Genomic DNA, 19,915 nt, shown 5'->3' on the forward strand with positions numbered 1-19,915 from the left:
GAGCATTCTTGCAGAGGTCAACTTCTCTTGGACATATCGGCGGCACGACAGTGGACTTGGCAGTATTTGAGATCCAAATGATCAAGGGTCATGGTGACAAGGCAATGAGCAGATGAAAAGTCAAACAGGATAACCCAAACCCACGGAGGCCAGTGTAAAACAAGATGAAAGGTTCCCACCCAGACACGAATGCAGACAAGTGCCATGTTCAAGAGCGACATACTGCCGACACGACAATAATTATGGGTCCATTTCCCCCACCATTGCTGGCGAGTACCCCAGTTATTTTTAACAAGCTTGACAGGGATAGCATATGCTTGTAAGGCATCATTACGACGGAATCCGATGTCATTAAGTTTTAACGAGTCTGACAAAGGAAGAACTCGGCGTCTTTTCCTGTTTAGAGAGTCTGAAAAGACAGCAGAAAAGTGAACTCCAGGGGGGTCCTTTTTCGTAAAGTTGTGCCTCTCGGGCCCGAAAAAGTATAAAACAATGCTCGAAAGAACCGCTCGACCAGTATGATCAAGGAGTACTTTTCGTAAGTAGTGAATTCGACTCGAAAAAGTAGAAAAGCGGTCAGAAGCACGTCATTTTGGAGCCAATAACGAGTTCGAAATGACAAAAACCCGACAATCTTTTCGAGTTTAAATGGTCAAAAAAAGAGCTTTAAAGGCGACCGCCTCTCACTTTTTTTAACGAGTCGAGAGGGGGACTCGGCTATCTTTTCTTATTTCACGTCGAAAAAGAGCTTAAAGACGACCGCCTCTTATTTCCATTTAACGAGTCAAGAGGGAACTCGGCAATCTTTTCATCTTTAAACGGTCGGAAAAGAGCTGAAAGCAGACCTCCATTTTTATTCTATTTAACGAGTCAAAAAGAGAAAAATACTCAGCAACCTTTTCATATTTTACGAGTCAAAAAAGAGCTTAAAGGAGACTCGTCCTAGAGGAACGAGTGGCATAATGGGTAGCAACTAGTTCCAGTAATGGTGGAACTGCTCAAAACATGTAATGATCAAGAAGCTAGCTAATGAAACCACTCATCGCTGCGGTTCCTCAGGAAAGGAAAAACAACCAAGTGAAAGCATATGATCGGCCAAAGAGATGGTGGCAATGGAATGAAACAACTAAGGCTCATCTAGCAGAATTCAGCAGATAAACATGGCAATCACGAGATGTAAATCAGGTATGGGTTCATTTTTACACAAGCTTGAACCATGGAGAACTCTGCTTGGATTCGGTTTCATGTTTACACAAGCTTGAAACGAAAAACTATGCTTGTTATAAGCTCGCATGCCCCCAGCATAATGACGCAAATCGAGGTACATGCCCCCCAAGCTTCATTGCATTCAACAAAGTGGATGGAATGAAGGTTCACGCTCGAGATCGATGAAAGAATCGACTTGTAGTTTACGAGATCTTAATCAAAGACTTGATTTGGAAAAGGAGGAGTTGTTTCATTTTTTAATGAGGTTGACACAGTAAAAGAACTATCCTCATAACCCTTGTTTCATTTTTTAACGAGCTTGACACAAGATCATGAACTATGCTCGACTACCTTGTTTTGTTTTTTAACGAGGTCGCCACAAGATCAAAACTATCCTCGGACACCTAGTTTCATTATTTAAGGAGCTTGACACAGGAAAGGAACTATGCTCCAACCAGACCCAATTTCATTTTTTAAGGAGCTTGACATAAGAAACTGAACTATGCTCCGACCGAACTTCATCATAATGAATAGAAAGTCGGGGCTTCCAAGATTGCCACTGCCGGTGGAAGGGAAACATCTTGGAAGTCAGGGCCCAACGCCCCCAGGACACTATACACAACGGTGGAATCACTGGATCCAGGCACGGGATAGGTGGCCACGTAGTTGATCTGTGGTGGGGTAGATGCAACTGGTGGATAAAAACTAGGAGGGGACGACAACTACGCAGGAGGCATCGGGGGACTAACGAATGACAATTGATCGATAGTCACAATTCTTCCATCGTGTGGAAAGCAAACCACACGGAAAAGCGAAGAGACAAGGGCCCCCATAGCATAAACATAGTCGCGACCAAGGAGAAGACTAAAGTCTAAAACACCTTGGGTAACCAAGACATCTATATAGACGGTTTTGCCTCCCAAAGTAATAGGGAACTTTGGGAGAACTCCTAGAGATGGACAGGCTCCTCCGTCGAAGGCCAACAGATTCTGAGTGACTGGCCCAAGCTGCGGGGAACCTAAAGCTTGCCAACTAGTGTACGGCATAAGACTGACAGATGCCCCTTCATCCAAAACAGTGTCGGGTACTGCCTTAGCACAGGCATGTACTGTGATCTGGAAAGGCATATGGGATGGAAGGCGACCGGCGATCAGGCGATTCCAATCAAAGGAAGTGACCAGACTACTTGGTGGGGGAATCGTATGATTGCCCCCACGTGCTAAAGGAATCGAAGGAGAACCTTCGGGAGCAGCTGGGTTAAGAGAGTCATTTCGAGACTCAGGAGAATCTGAAGAGATGAGAAGAACATGGGCATGATTCTCTTCCGAAACAAAGTGAGCGAGCAGCGGACTCGAGTCAACACTCTTTCCGACCAATGGTTGGTCTGGAACAGGCTAGGGACGGCCGGGTTCGGGAAGAGGGGCCTAGACAAGAGAGGAATCTGAAGTAATCTCTTTGTCAGCAGGGGGACGATCTGCAGCTGCAGAGAGACGTCGATAACCAACGGGAAGTTGGGGTGAAGGAGCTGTAAGACCTTCCAAGACAACGGAGGCTTTATCCATGAGTGGACAAAGATGAAGGGGATGATTGCCTTCACAAAGTCTATAGGGGATTCGAATCTTCCCTTTTCCCTTACCATTCCCAACTGATAAGGTAGCATCGCCGTGAGCTTCAGAGGACGATGAGGGGCGGGCCGGATCGCAAGACCATACTTCTAGTACCCTGGGAATACCAGGACAATCGCGAAGAAGATGGTCCCCCTTGCATAATCTACAAGGAAATTTGACCTTCCGCGGAGGAGTAGAAGGTGGCCCAACTTCAGGTGTACTCGGAGTAAGAGCAGTACTTCTAGCCTCTCCCTTGGGGGCCTTCTTCTTCTTCGTCTTCTTCTTCTTCTTCTTAGCCACCAGTTTACTCGAACCTAGACTTTCACCAGGTGAAGTAGAAGATGAGGATGTAGAAGTGGGCATAGAAGGGGAGAGATCCACCTTAGAATCAACATGATGTTGTTCAGGTGGAGGGACAGATTGACTAGACGGTGAGACGGCAGAGACCAAAGAGGTTGAGAACAACCAAACCGGCAACCCAACAGTTAACCCTGGGAGGGACAACGTTGCCATATAAGGAGCACCAACATTTCCAAAAGGAGCGAAATGAGCAGGGTTCCCGTCAGAGGGGATCCCTGGGTTGGTGAACCCTGGAAAAGTTGCCATCGAGAATGAAAAGAAGCCTACTCAAGCTAACGCGAACGAGATCTAACCGGGTAAATGTGAACGTGGCCGAATAAATTTTAAGATGCAAGGACACAACTTGACCTTTTCATGTTTTAAGAGTCGAGAAAAGGACAAAAAGGTGACTCTAGTCGCCTTTGAATGTTTTGTGAGCCCGAAGTGACAAGTTCTCAAGTGAGCCTTTTCTTTTAAGGAGTCCGAAAAGGATCAAAAGTGACTACTCTGGAGAGACTAAGCAAAGGGTTTACCAACCAAATCCGTAAAACTGCATATACACCTTGGCAGTCATATGAAAACCAAGGACTTCCCGTACGGTAGTAAATCTTCCCGAATGCTGTGTTCGGTGCGTTACAGCTTGTAAGGCGGCAGACACGGCTTCTTGTAGATAAAGGATGATAACCTAGTGGGGTCTCCCCTATATACGCGATGGTACGTGGGAGCTCAAGTCCGTGCTAAACCACTATCGAGTCACAAAAGGAGGAATCACCCAACCGTAATGTGAAACAACAGTGACTAGGTTTAACGACGCCAGAGCACGTCTCTAGCCTAGACCTCTAAACAGTGAGCGTTATGTTCCAATTCGTTTTTAAGTTCATTCAGTTCATTTTATGGTTGATCTTGAATTAGGTTTCGGTTTTCAGGCCCTATCGTATGAAATCTCTCAAAATCGCTTAAATGAAAACTATATGCCAAAATATGTCATTCCATTCGATGAATGCTAATTACGAGAGAGTTAGAAGGCTTTCATACAAACGAAATGATCACAAAACAACAAACAGTTTCTCTAATGCAGCTAACGAAAATTCACAATCTTTTCTTTAAGATCACTAATCATTAATCAAAACGAAAAGCTTCTAGTTCTCATTAACAAAGCAAAAGAGATCTTTTTTTTTGTTGATGGAAAAGTGCATTAAACAAAATTTTGAGAAATAATAACAAAAGAATGTGAAAAGAACCGGTTGACCCCAAACAACTGTGATCCATGTCCAGGTAGTGAGAAGTAATCGAAACAATGTGAAGACTGGTTCAATAACAATCACCTAAACAACCAAGCAAAAGCAAGCAAAGAGGAAGGTTTCACAAAACCAAAAGCAAGCAGTAAATGAACCTTTGTAAGCGAGTAACCAAGCAAAGCTGATCCAAAGAAATTGGAATGACAAAACTAGGTCACAAGACACAAAAAGCAAGATTCGCTCAACAAGCCTTCACAAGAAAGTGCTTCAATCTTCAGACAATGAAAATCAAGTCATAAACCAAGTGAAAACAGCAGGGGATAGCAAAACCAACAGGCTCAGGAGGCAGAATTGAAGAAATTCAATTCTACAGGTATCAGCGCGGGTGATACACAGCAACAATGCGCTGATCAGAAACCACGCGTAGCAACAAAGCGCTGTCAGCGCGGAAGTACACGGCTTAGCCGCGCTGGTTCGATTTTCAGAACTGTCGCGACTGTTCAGTGTATAAAAGTGATGATCAAGAAGTCAAAGAAACAGCTATGCGATGGCAGCGCAACTGTTTTATTATAAACTGCGCTGAAGCTAAAAAATAGGCACAATCAAGCCAAAAACTCCCAAACCAAGGCAATCACTCTTTAACAATCAAGGCACCTCCCAGACTGAACCAGGAAATCCAAAAACCGAGAACTAATCCCCAAACTTTGAAAAGAGAGCAAAAATCAAACTCAAGGAAAAAAATGAACACAAAAAGACAAAAGCCAGCTCCAAGTTGTTCAGTTCGTAAACCAAACCGGAGATGGACTGAAGTGGCTTTGATCTACTTCGCTAATGCAGAGCAATAGTGTTTCGAAGGCTATCTGGCCGTGCTTCAGGCTCCGTCTAAAGTTTACAAATCAAACAACAAGGTAAAAAAGAAAACTCCCCAATGGAGTCGCCAAATTGTTGTGGAGGTAAATCCCCTCTGCGGACAGAGGCGATCCCTACTAGTCCAAACAAGGTCTAGCAACAATCAAACAACGCTAACACGTAGGTTCCTAATTACGCATAAAAGACCAATGATGAAGGCCTACCTGGATTCCAACGCTAGTAATTGTAGAAGAGTTGATGCTCCCGTTCCTTTGCCTCGGCTGGTCACGATCCTCACGATCCTTGTGCACGGACACCTGCACATGCAAATAACGATACAAACACAAGCATAAAATACAGTGGATGTAACTATATATCAATGAGAAAGGATATAACTCAAACATCATCATAAGGACATTAAGAGTGGAACCATAATGATAGTCGTCTATTATTAATAAACAAAGAAGAATACAACCATAGTTCTGACGTCAAATCCTTCCCAAGAGGGTCCAGCCAGCAGGTCTCTTAAGCATTCACCCTTGGAGGTAGATCTCCCAAGACAAAAGCTCTCTCTCACACAAGTTCACACAAGAAAGAAACACTTCACAACCTTCCTTAAGCTCCCTAGCAATCCAACACTTGTCACACCAGCTACCTATCAAACTCACACACTAGCAGCAACACTCCAAGCACTATGAATTCTAAACTAGCTGCTCATGGCAATGGTAGAGGCTTAAATAGGAGAAGGAGTCTCCACGAATGGTGGGAGGATGATCTTATCTCCAAGGAAGGTGGCTCAAATGACGAAACAGACATGCCAGAGAAGGGAGGGCGACATTTACAAGGCCAACAACCAAGTCTGGAGTCATCTGGAAGGCCGGCTGTTAGAACAAACTAGCCCAAACTGGATCAGCGCAGGTCCATAACTGCACTGGAGCGCTGACATCGCAGCTGAATAACAAAGAAGGTCATGTCAGCGCGATCAGATATGAATAACAGATGCGCTGTCTCATGAAATTCGACCAGCGCGGGAAACACATGTACTTCCGCGCTGGCAGCGCATTCCGTCTGTTATGGAGCGCCCATCAACGCGTTTATCTTGACAACAGTCGCGATGATAGCAAAAACTTTGGCAAAGTGGGTCATTTTGGCAACATTAGGGAGCATGAGCATGGATGAATTGGACTCATGACACAGTAGAAAGACCGACAGGGAGACAGTGACAAATTACTGTGTAACAGTATCGAAACATGATTGCGCCACGACATTCATCTGTTCTTCAAGAGATATTTGCGGCAAATCTAAAGGTTAAAACAATTTTTCATGTCCTCATGCACAATCAAGTACATTTCACAAATTTGGATATGAACATTTTAGAAAGTTTAATCTGTAAATGGCTCCATTGGAAACATTCATATACTTATAAAAAAAAAAAACAAAAAAACAAAAAACAAAAACAAAAACAAAATAAATAAATATATATATATATATATATATATATATATAAAATTTCAAGTAGATAAGTTAGGAAAAATAAAATCAAGCTTGATTGCATTTTTTTTAAAGGTTCTTGATTGCATTTTTAAAGCTTTTAGGCTTTAAAATTTTTAGATTTTATTTATTTTTCTTAGATTTTCACTAACCTCACAAAAATATTTTCAACAAAAAATCATTTTTTTTTTCAATTAAAAAAAATCATGTTAAATTTTATTTTTTATGTTTATAATAAGGAAAATGTAAGTTTGAAATTAATAAAAAAAAATAGTTTTCTTTTCACTATCTTCATTTTCCAAGGTAATTGACAAATTAATAGTTGGCTCTCGTGCGACCTGCAAAAAAATAAATTCAATTGCATTAGCTTAAAAATCAAAATCTAAAATTCATCATTTAAAAAAAGAAATAAAATTAGATCTTGCTTTAAATCGCCGCATACTTGGCTAATCATCTATAGCTCAACTTCTTCCTGCAATTCAATATGCATTTGCACCAAATATTTGTTTTAAAAGTCGATCCCAATCTTTTACATAAAACAATAAACAATGCTCTTGTTATAGTTTTCTGGATTGTGGTTCAATTGATGGATCGTATGAGGCAAATTTGATGAACCATTGTTGTTGTTGTGAAGAAAGTGTTATATGAGGTTTCATATAGACTTCATGAAAATCCTCCCAAGTTCACATTCTTTGTGAAAATCAGCTTTGCTAATTGCAAACTTGATTTCTTGCTTCAGCTTTAGGACGTCTTCCCTTTGATGCCTCTGAGAATTCTCCCTTTTTTTAACATATTCATTCAACTCAACAACCTGTTTTCCTAACATTGTAACATGTCTCTCATGTTCTTCTAGTATCTTGCTCTTTTTATCTATCTCTCTCAAAAACTATGAAAATTGAGATTCTATTAAATGAATCAATGCTTCACTCGCATCTGGTGAAGCTTGAAATTTGGACAGTTTCAACTTAACATCTTCCAAATCCTCAATGTATTTATTCCCAATAGAGGCAGTTGAGCTTTGTGTTTCAAAGCAGCTTGAGATTGGCAATTTTCTGACAGAAGAAACAACCATTTTTTAATTCCAAGACCTAGCAGTTACCTGAGCATTTGCCAAATATGTGTAGCAGTTTTCGACACGTCATTTTAAAACACGATTTCTAGCCAAATGAAAACACATTTCAAAAAACTAAAACGTGATTTTTCTTCATAACGGGGTTAATTATATTACCCAGGAGCGATTTTCTCAAATTCGTAACCATTTGAGATATTTTTCAGGTTTCTTTGCAGCCTTATCTGCCAGGTTGCGTGAGAAAAACAATTTTTAATTAAATGAAAATCCGGTTTTGGATGTTATTGTGGTTTGAAAAATCAGAGTTGTGATTTACTAACACCTAAATCCATGGATTCGCTGCCACAAAAGAAAAACGTGTAAAAAGGTGATCCAAAGACTTGGATTGTTGACAAGGCAGATCAGATTTCATCAATTACATATTGCATAACACATTTTCCCAGTGGCAATTATTCGACAGCCTGAGTTGCCTCGGATGCATGATCCCTTGAAATCAGAATGAGTATCCAACATGATATTCATTGCAATAACTTGATCTGCATAGGCATTTCATGCTTTCATATGAGCCCTTCATAATTTTTGTAGAGAACCAGATAAAGTAATTGTTTATCATGTGCATCATCCAACTATGCTTCCAGTTACTACTATGGGAACAAGAGAATTTGGCATGAAAGAAGTTTATGTGCCAGCTGATCTTACATAAAATGATGGCGTTCAAGCACTAAATGATAGTGAGCATTTAGTTGAGAAATGTATGCAATATTCTTCAAAAGAGACAAATATTCCATGTGAAGGTATGGTTGTGATAAGGCCAACAAAACAAAGGGTTTGTGAGGGGTTGCAAGCTTTACAATATGACACAGTTGTCATTGGAAGCTATGGACGTGGCATGCTTGCAAGAACATTCCTTGGGAGCGTCAACGATTTTCTGTCCCACCATAGTCCCTGCCCAGTCATAGTGGTGAAGACGCAAAATCAAAAGGAAGAAGACATGGAAAAACAAAAAAAAAAAGAAAATATTGGAGATGTCCACCAACGTGCCATTTGAAATACATTTCCAAAGAATCTATGTGATGGTTTAATAGAAGGATCGACAAAAGAAGCTTCAATGATGGGTTCATGATCTAGGGCTGAAACCGCATTATGATCGCAAGTGCAAGGAGATCTTCAAAGGATGGAATTGCATATCGAACAACAAATCAAATACCAGAGATATTCTGAAAAGGCGTTGGCAGCCCTGGGAGTGTGACCTCCCTCACTTTGACCCCGAGCACTTCCTCTAGCATTTCAGGGATACCAGTATCAATAATTTTTTTATCACAACTTGTTAAGTTTTGATATTTTTATTTGTTTTCTATATTGTTCTAGGTGCCCCCAAATCCAATTTTCCTTGATTTTGTGAATCGCTCAAAACAAATTACATGAAAAATGTGTTATTTTTGAAATCCCTAGCATGATTGAATTCCAAATCTCCACATGTATTTGAAAGTAAAAAGAACAAGAAGAGGGTTGTAAAAAATTATCAAAGACCACAATCACTCAAGGGTATAGGAATATGAGTGGCATATCTAAACATGATATATATATATATATATATATATATATATATATATATATATATATATATATATATATATATATATATATATATATATATATAGATACAGATTAAAAACAAAATCATTTAAAAATTTAATAAAAACAAATAAATAAACTAAATAAATAAAAATACAAAGAAAAACATTAAAAAAATAATAACAAAATCAAAACAATAAAAAAAACATATAAAATAAAACAATAATAAATAAACTACAAAAAAATGTTCTATTTGCTAAACTTTCTGGAAGAGGTATTGATCAATTTGAAGATTGGAATGGTTATTTTTTCATAACAAAATTGCATATCTATGTGTACTCAACTGTCTGTTCAAGATTTTAGCTACAGAAACTGCGCAACTCTGTAGTTGACCAACAATTCTGCAGCTGACCAACAATTCTGCAGCTGAAAAACAATTTTGCAGCTATGTATTTAACTCAATGATCTACTTGCCAACAATGCATTCTAATTAGAAAATCATGATCAAAATTTATTGGATTTGTCTAATGATTATGTCTTCAAGTATGATGGAGGAAACAAGAAGAACTGTAAGGGCGCTTTATCTGCAAGATCAATTCATGAATTTTTTATTAAGGATTGTTTTGCAAGAATCATCAAGCATTAGCAAATAGTATTTGCTTATCTTTATGAAATGCTATGATTCAAACATAAATTGAGGAAATTGTTTTCTTTTAGAAATTGTATTTATTATCGTGATTGTGAAATTGGACTAACCATTTGAAACGAAATCACATCATGAACCTGTCAATTATGCAATTTTTTCGTATGTACATAGAGAAATTGATCACTTCTCTTTGAACACACTTACGTTGTTGCAATGTTAGTGCCATGTTTATTTTCAGGTTCTAGGGAAATCAGAGAATTGAAGGAAGCCAATTATACATGGTTGGTTTTCTACGACCAATTTCAAGAAATATAAACCAATTGAATCCATTTCTATCATCCATAAATGCCATCATTTTTCCTCTCCAAACTCACAAGCTACCCAAGCATTTTCGCTAAGCATTGCCATCACCATTTTCCTTGCAAAGAGTCGCATGTTTCCTTCACATTTTCCATAATTTCCATTCATTAACCCATTAAGAGAGACATTCAGCTCGCTTACATGCTGATTTTTCCTTTTTCTTTCCATTCACTTATTTACCCTCTTGTCATTTTCCCTTCCATAAAATAAACCTTGATCCACTGCAAAAATTTTCATTCATAGTTCTTCCAAAATCATCATTTCATGCTCGTGTTAGATGATGGAGGATTCATTAAGACCTCCCTTCTAACAAGTCTTGGCCTATCGACATCAGCACATTATCTAGGTTAAGGGCTAGATTCCTTATTAGTACCTTGAGGCTTGTATGCATCAATGACAAGTTCTCTCGCTGACAATCACGGGAATACATCAATGTCCCTTGATCGTTATATCTTGCAAGTGGCTTGACATCAGCTCATCTATTTGCACATTACAAGATGTACTTAGGTACCTTGGTACTCGTTGACATTAATGGCGAGTTTGCATCACATTGGTTAACGACATTCATCAATGTTTGGTAATCCAATGACTTCTCTTCATGCTCGACAACAACACATTCATTCGTATGGTTAGAATTGTACCATCGGGTTTGTAGCAGGTGAAGACTATATCATTTCAGCATTTTGCAGCATATACGATAGATTTAATAGCAGAAATAAAGAATACACTTTCACCACCTCATCCACCATTTATGCAAACAAGAAGCAGATAAAATTACACATTCTATTCCATGATCCAACAGCAACTACAACTTCTCTACATATGCTTTGTCCACTTCCTAGGTAAGTAAAGGTATGTTCTTTTCTAGATTTTAATCATAGAATTCCTTGAATACTGAAATTATAATTCTTGGAAATACTTCACCATATTTCCTTTCTCATTTGAAAAAAAAATTGTAAAAACCTTTAGTTGAGGGGGGGGGACATCCATTTATTATCACATCCATATCACTTCATTTCATCCTAACATACTTGTCCTAATCAATTATGATTGCATTATGGTTCAAAAGTTATGTGATTTGCAAATAAAGCCTAAATGATGAGCATATTATATGTTTGATTTAAAGATGCATTCTTAAGTATGTTCAATGAATCTTGCTGCAACAAAAAGAAACAAGGTGTTGAAACACAAGAACCAATACCAAGTAAAAGTTGGTTTTTACACAAGAACCAACCAAACATGTTGCAATTCAATGTATGATAAGGAATACTTTGCAAAAAGAAATGAAATTGTCAAATTCAAAGTTTAAGGACATATGATATAAGCCAATCTCATTCAAAAGCAAATCATGATTAAACAATGCAGTAGATTGCATGAGGACATGCAATAATGTCAGTTGGGGGGTATGTAGAGCCTCCAAAATGTATTCAAAATATAATCCACTTTCACATTTATCACCACCATTTCACTCACATGTCGTAACTCCATGACCATATAACCTTTCATTAGCCTCCATTTTTATAATTATATGGGTTACCTTTGTGTTTTCCAAAAGATAATGATTTCTAGTATTTTAAGTGAATTTATGGTTAAAACTTAGAAAAATGACATATACTTGCTAATACTTAAAAATGGCTTGAGTTTCATGACATGTGTAGGTCATTTGGAAGCTTCCAAGGCACCCTTATGTGGCCTCCAATGCTCAAATTCGAATTCCCTTCAAGATATGGAAGAATATTAGGATAAAGGTCAAAGACGATATGTGTCTCATCATTATCTATTTGAGTTGTAACTCTATAAGATTTTCTAGGGATCTAGGGAGAGAGTAATGGACCTTCATTAATGAGGTAGCTTCTTATGTTTTTGTATAAATAGGAGAGCCTTATCCTGTGTAAAGTTGGAGATACTCAGGTGGAAAGTTAAGATTACTTATGTTTTGAATGGAACTTAGATTTAGCACCATGTTCATGAGTGATGTTCACCTTGATTGGTAAGGCTTTCACTAGGAGCCTCTCAACTTGCCCTCTCTCATGCTTTTGGATTAGCCACCTATAATGTGTGAGATTTATTGTTTTTCATAGATTAAGATTTATTGCTTTCATAGATTAAGATTTATTGCTTTCATATCTTTTCCTATGTGAAAGGTTAAGAGTGATCATTCATTGTCTTTCAAACCTTTTCCTATGTGAGAGGTTAAGAGTGATAGTTTTTATTTTCTTTTCTACCTAGAGGTTAAGAGCAATTATTTTTATTTGCTTTCCTATCTAGAAGTTAAGAGCAATTGTTTTTATTTGCTTTCATATCTTTTCCTGTGTGAGAGGTTAAGAATGATTGTTTTTTCTTTCATTTCATGTCATGTGGTTTTGATTATTCTTTTCAAAGGATCCTAATTTGATAATGCACACATGATCCCTTATAGTAGATTTCATTTCATGTAATTTCAATTCTGCATGATGTACTATAATTGTACTATAATTTCCTTTTAATAGAGTGTTGAATTAGATAGGTGAATTTGGTCTGTCGTTATTTTGTTTTGTAGTTAGATTGATCTATGTTGAAAGTTAATTTCTAGCATATATAATGCATGCACACTTCGCAAGTTTTACGAAACCCCCAGGTTGACAATTAAATGATAGGTAATTAAATTGCCTCAACAGTGATTTTCATAATCATATAAATGATAACCAAAATCATTAACACCATATCTAATAAAGGTACATTTCTTTGATTTTTCCTCAAGCTTTGTTCTATTTTCTTTATAAATGTGGACAAAGGCTTCACAACTAAAAGTCTTTAAAAATGAGTAGTTTACCTTTTTACTTATCCATGCCTCCTCTAGAATACCACCATCCAAGGAACTTGAAGACCCTTTGTTTATTAAATAAACATTAGTATCTACAGCATTTGCCCAAAATTATAAAGGAAATCTCGCATGCAATCTCATGCACCTTGCACGCTCCATGATTGTCCTGTTCATCCTTTCTGACAGACCATTTTGTTGTGGTGTTCCTAGAACTTTCTTCTCTCTCCAGATTCCATGCTCTGAATAATACTTATCAAACTCTTTGTTGCAGTATTCACCTCCATTATCTGATCTGAGACACTTCAACTTCTTTCTTGTCTCATTCTCAACCAAAGCTTTCCATTTCTTGAAAGTATCAAATACATCAGATTTATTTCAAATACAATAAATCCAGGGTTTTCTGGTTGCATCATCAATAAAAGTAACATAATAATGAGAGCCACTGAGAGATGATACTTGAGCAGGTCCCCATACATATGTATGCACAAGCTCTAATTTTTCACTCTTTTTTTCATTCCCAACTTTGATAAATCTAAGTCTTTTATGTTTTCCATAAACACAATTATCACAGAAATCCAAATCAACATGCTTCAAACCTAGCAACAAATTTCTTAAGTGGAGTATTTGCATCCCCTTCTCACTCATGTGCCCAGTCCTATGATGCCACAATGTTGTATCTACTCCTGTGGAGGTTAAAGAATTAACAGAATTATAAATACCACTACATAAATACAATGTACCAACATTTTTTCCTTTTGATATTACCAGGGCTCCTTTAATGACCTTCCAAGTTTTATCTGTAAAAGTAGTTACACAGCCTTCACCTCCCAAAAATTAGATTTCTTTTCAGATTTGGAACATGCCTTACCTCCTTCAATAGCCATTGGTTTCCTTTCTACTATTTTGTGAAAAAATTACCCATTCCAATGATTTTATAAGGTTTATCATCACCCAAATGAACTTGTCCAAAATCACCTTGAACATAATCATGAAAATGTTTCCTATCAGGTGTGGCATGGAATGGGGCCTCTGAATTTACCACTCAGTGATAAATAATATTTTCTAATGAAAGAATCAAAGCATATTGCAATGCATCACCTGTCACATTAGCTTCATGATTGTTTTCTTGGTGTGTGTCTCCTTCTTTTCCCTTCCAAGACTTACAGTCTTTCTTCAGGTGTCCTTTCTTCCCGCATTTCCAGCATACTATCCCCGATCTGGACTTGGATATGCCTTTCCTTGACTTACTGCGATATCCTGGGCTCTTTCCTTTTTCCATTTTTCTTCCCTAGTCTTTGTAGTCAATGCATTACCTAATGTCTCACCAAAGAATTTTTGTCGCATTTCCTCGCTAAGGATGGCACCGACAACATTATCAAACTTTAAAGTACTAGATCCAAAGACAAATTTACTAATGGCCATAACTAAGACATTCCAACTTTCCGGTAATCAGCACAAAAATAATAGAGCCCTAACTTCATAATCAAAATTTACCCCTATAGAACTTAACTAACTGGTAACCGTATTAAATTCATTTAAATGATCAGCAACAGATTCATCTGCTGACATCTTCATATTAAATAAATGCTTCATAAGAAATACCTTGTTTGAGGACGATGGTTTTTCATATATTTTAGCCAATGTTATCATTAAACCCTCTGTTGTCGTTTCCTTTGAAATATTAAAGGTCACCAATGCTACTAGGCACAGTCGTATTGTTCCAAGTACCTTTCTGTCGAGAATCTCCCATTCTGTGTTTGTCATACTCGCCGACTTCTCTATTTTTTTGCTCAATGGTAGGTACATACCTTTCTTATACAAATAATCCTCCATCTGCATCTCCATAGATGGTATTTTTGGCTGTTAAATTTCTTGACCCTAAACCTACCATCTTTTGCCATTGCTCCCACTTGAGCCAGGAAGTTACCCTTCTCTCTTGTGATTTTATCAAGAAAATAGACCTTTGGTTCTGATACCAGTTGTTAGAAAATTATATATTACAAAGCAATGAAACACATAAAATATTTCAAAAACACAAACAAAGAAAACGCATAAAACAAGAGAGACACGGATATATGTGGTTCACCTAATTTGGGCTACGTCCATAGAGAAACAATCATTCCTTCCTATTATATTATCCAACAAAATGAAGAGATACAACCTAAAGGAGATCCGATGTAATTTCCACTTCACTCTCACATAGTCTCCTCTCTCTTTCTCGCTCAGAATATGCATATATACAACCGCAATACAATTCCCTCATAAAAATCGAGGGGTTTCCCTCTAGGGCCAAAAACCCTAAATTAAACATAACTTCTACCATCATATCATCTTCCTAATGAACGACCCAAATTGACTATGAAATTACAATATTTTACAAGGCAATTTTACATCTATTTTTAGCTTCAGGGGTGTTACCCGCGAACCCCTGCCAGCCGCAATACAATTCCCTCATAAAAATCGACGGGTTTCCCTCTAGGGCCAAAAGCTCTAAATTAAACATAACTTCTACCATCATATCATCTTCCTAATGAACGACCCAAATTGACTATGAAATTACAATATTTTACAAGGCAATTTTATATCTATTTTTAGCTTCAGGGGTGTTACCCGCGAACCCCTGCCAGGGGAGGGCTCATAAAATCGTCGTCGCCCCTCCTGGATCCCCCTGACAGCGGCTAAATGAGCGGAATTTTTGACCCATTAGGAACTAGGGTCCAACACGGCGATACCTATGAATAAAGAAGATATTCAGGCTCCACACCCAACATATGTTTGTTTGACGAAAATATGAGAAAGCGCGAGAAGATAATGTCATAGTGGGACATACCCCCTTGTCATATTCAGGTTGGTTTTAGTTTTAGGAATCCATCACAACCATTTTCCCCATAGATCTATGTTATAACACTCAGAGCATGGGGATTCCTCTTTCCCTTCAGATTGTTGTGAGATTTTTTCAATTTTCTTGTACATTCAAATTCAGGGTTCCATAATAATAAACATAGTTATGAGGAATAGTCGGAAGATAATGTCATCATGGGATGTACCCCCTTCTCGGATTCAAGTTGGTTTTAGTTTTTGAAATTCATCTATCCATTTTCCTCATAGATCTATGCTATAACACTCAGAGCACAGAGATTCCTCCCGACCTTCAAATTGTTGTGACATTTTTTTAATTTTCTTGTACATATAGATTTATGGTTTCATAATAATAAACATAGTTAGAGGTTTTTGTATAAATGAATGTTTATGTGTAGGCCCAATAGTTGCAAGTATTTACTATGCAATATGTTGGGAACGGGAATAAAAACAAAGAAGGGGAAGTCAAATTCACTTTATCAGCAAGGGCAAAACCTTCCATTTCATCCTCAGAACATAGTTGGCCTTCATCTTCAACTATGAAATTTAAAGTAGGGATCTCCCACAATGCCTCCCCACCATGGTGTAGTGATGACAAGGATGGCCATTACATGTTTGTACTTGGAGAGAATTTGAAACCTCAATGTCATAACAAATATTTCGCCTCACTATTATTTATTTCATCTCCAATGGTTTTTTCCTAAATGTTAGTATGGGATCTCAGCAAGCGTTTTTAGGTTTATTGTTTGATACCACAACCTAGTTTACAAATAATCCATTTCCTTGATGTGTTTTCCTCATATGTCTTCTGCTCTATGCTCTATAGATAAAATAATCAGTAAAATGGGGCAAGGTAAGGATCTAGGAGACATTGTATGTTGGATTTTTCTTGTCATATATCATGTATTCGATCAATTCTATTTTAATGAGAGTATGGCCAATATTTGTAGGTACATTTGGGCAAGTTTTGGAGCGTTGGGAATGAAAATCAAAGGATCTCATAGCTATCAAAATAATTCATGTCTTAAAAAAGTACCAAGAGGTAACAATGATTCAAGTTGATTTCCTTCGTGAAGTTGCTAAATATGACAGAAATAACACATAATGTGAAGAAGTATTTGTTTTGATGTTTTACTTTGCATGCGTTATTTTTACATGTACAATTTAATAGATGGGCATGTTGGGCATGTGGCCTAACACCCCTGGATAATTTTTTTATTCAAAATATACATGTAGTACTTGTAAATGGTTGTATGAGATGTATGACATCTCCCCATACAGTTGTGTGCGGATGAGGGAATGGTATAACTATCAAAATCACACTTGCATCATCAGAATTTTGTAGCAACTTATATCTTCATTTTATTTTTATTTTTCACAAAGATTGAGTTCTCTGCATTTCGTATTTGGTTGTTATTGTGTATTTTTAAGGTTGTGGATGGAGGTGAAAAGAAGTTTTAGAGAAGCTTGGGCCAAGCATACATGATTTCCTATGAAAAAATAAAATAAAAATTACCACCCAGCTCCCATTGAATTTGTACGAGATGGTGGAAGGAAAATATCGAAGTCTATGGCATGTGTGTAGAAAATACTCACTTGAATCTTGACATATGCATTGGGAGGGTTGAAATATTTTGATTTTATATTAAATGTTTGTCTACAACTCTATTTCATCGGTCATGTTAACTCCCAATTTATGAGATTGGATTGTCATGGGCCTTTTTAAGGGTACTAATAATTTCAATCCAAGGTTTCCTTATCCTAATGTTGTCAATTGTGTGTGGTAGATATGCATGAGTTGAAACTCGTTCACATAGACTTAAAGCCTGAAAATATACTTTTCGTTTCTTCAGACGATGTGAAGGTTCCAGATTGCAAGACAATTTTCCAGTGTTTTGTGCTTTGTGTTTAAGTGATTATGATTGGAATTGTATTGGTTGGCTTAACCTATCTATGTCAATGAGGGATACTTAATTTATAATATTGGTTTATATGATAGGAAGCAACAATTTTCCTACATCCTTCACGCAATAGACAGAGTTAGGGTTATATTTCTCTATTTTTCTTCTTTCCATAATTACTCCAACATTACTAGCAAGAACCCCCTATTGTCCCCATATTGTTGTTAATATGCTCCATATAAACCCACTATTGTTATTTTTGTGCCCTTATGTTAAGAGGCTGAATTCTAAGGCATTGATCTATCTTTTCTATATTTTTGTGAGTTGGTTTCCTAACATTTGGTATCAAAGCTTTGGATTCTAGGGTTTCTCTACTCCAAACAGGTCATCGTGGCATTTTCTTTATAAAAAAATTTCTGCGATGTTTCAGAAGCTACAAAAAAACCCATTTGAGCGTAAATCTTTCTAAACTTTGGGTCCGAATTTCAAATCTTGTCTCACTATATTTGTGGAGATATGATCTGAGGACGTTAGGGTTTTTGCAAACTCCCGAATTACATTCCAAACAGGTGACCTGTGGAAAAGCATCATAACTTTTGTTTTGAGCATCAGATTGAAATTTCGTAAGAAGTTTCAGAAACAAGATGGCCTGTAGTTTTCTGTATATCAGGTTTAGGTACTAAATTTGAAATAGTGACACGTGGCACATCGTACAAGTTTGCTCTACTGAACTATTTTATAATCAGGTCACTGTGGGAGATTTGGCATATCTCTCCCTAGGAGAATCCAATATGTATCATACTTGCAGGGTTAGAAAGAGGACTCAAAAGACTACTGTAGAATGAGATTTTAGATATTCGAGTTCCGCAGTTACAGAGATACAACAGATTTAATATCGAGCTCTTACAAACTGAAAAAAAAGGTGTGTAGTTTTTTTTAAATTTTGCATAAGATTGGTTTGAAAGATTAGTTTGAAGGAATTCAAAGGGAATAGTGAAGAATTATTAGCATTAATTAATTCCCCGAAGAAAGAAAATGGAAACACCTAGTAAGCAACCTGAAAGCTCTAGCATGACTTGTGAAGAAGAGGAAGAAATGCAACATGATTTATCAAAATTACAAGACCAAGTACAATAAATTTCACTCTCATTAAAGGTAAATGAAGCCAAGATGAATGGCGTGGAAGCTAATATGAATGGAATGCAAGTTAAGATGGAAGCTAAGATGGATGGCGTGGAAGCTAAGATGAATGGCATGGACAATAAGATGGAAGAATTGAAGATAAATTTGAATAAGTTGCTACAAGAAATGGTCACTAATGGTGAAAGGGTAGTAAAGGAAACTCATGATGAAAACAAAAGAAATTTTAATCATGATTTCATAGACTCTAATGTTGGATTGAAAACCCACCATGTTCCAAAAATCGATATGAGGAAGTTTGATGGCAAGGATCCTAGAACATGGATACTACAAATGGAGTAATTTTCTATCTCCATAATGTGCAAAATACACAAAAGGTACGTATTGCAACTTTATATTTGGAACGAAATCAGTTTGTATGGTATCAATGGCTTTGCTCTCGTAAACAAATTGTCATTTGGGCAAGTTTTACGGAATAAATGATAGCACATTATGAGGATACAAAAAGCAACGCCTTTTTTAACCAATTGATAAATCTCAAACAAAAGGGTTCAATGATGAAGCACATTGAGGACTTTCAAAAATTGAACATAAGGGTAAAAGATATTCCAAATGAGCATAAGATTCCAACATGAGGTTCTCCAGAACCTGATTCATTGGAGATGGCATTCAGGCTGGCAAGAAAAATGGAAAGCAAAATTATGAAAACCAGGAAGCCCACCACTCACAACTATAAAGATAGAAGTGTTGTTTCCCCTAGCCTTCCACAACCTACAAGGCTGACACCACAACAATTGGAAGAAAAAATAGCAAAAGGGCTTTGTTACAGTTG

General features: G+C 37.3%; 1 pseudogene; it reads left to right on the forward strand.

The window, feature by feature from the left end:
- LOC149221162 (serine/threonine-protein kinase AFC2-like) overlaps positions 1–17,954 on the forward strand; it is a 56,368-nt pseudogene extending 38,414 nt beyond the window's left edge.
- Positions 17,955–19,915: the final 1,961 nt, after the last annotated feature.

Source organism: Pinus tabuliformis, chromosome Q (assembly GCF_031772625.1).
Source record: "Pinus tabuliformis cultivar Carrire ecotype Pingquan chromosome Q, CPIR1, whole genome shotgun sequence".
NCBI classification, from domain to species: domain Eukaryota; kingdom Viridiplantae; phylum Streptophyta; class Pinopsida; order Pinales; family Pinaceae; genus Pinus; species Pinus tabuliformis.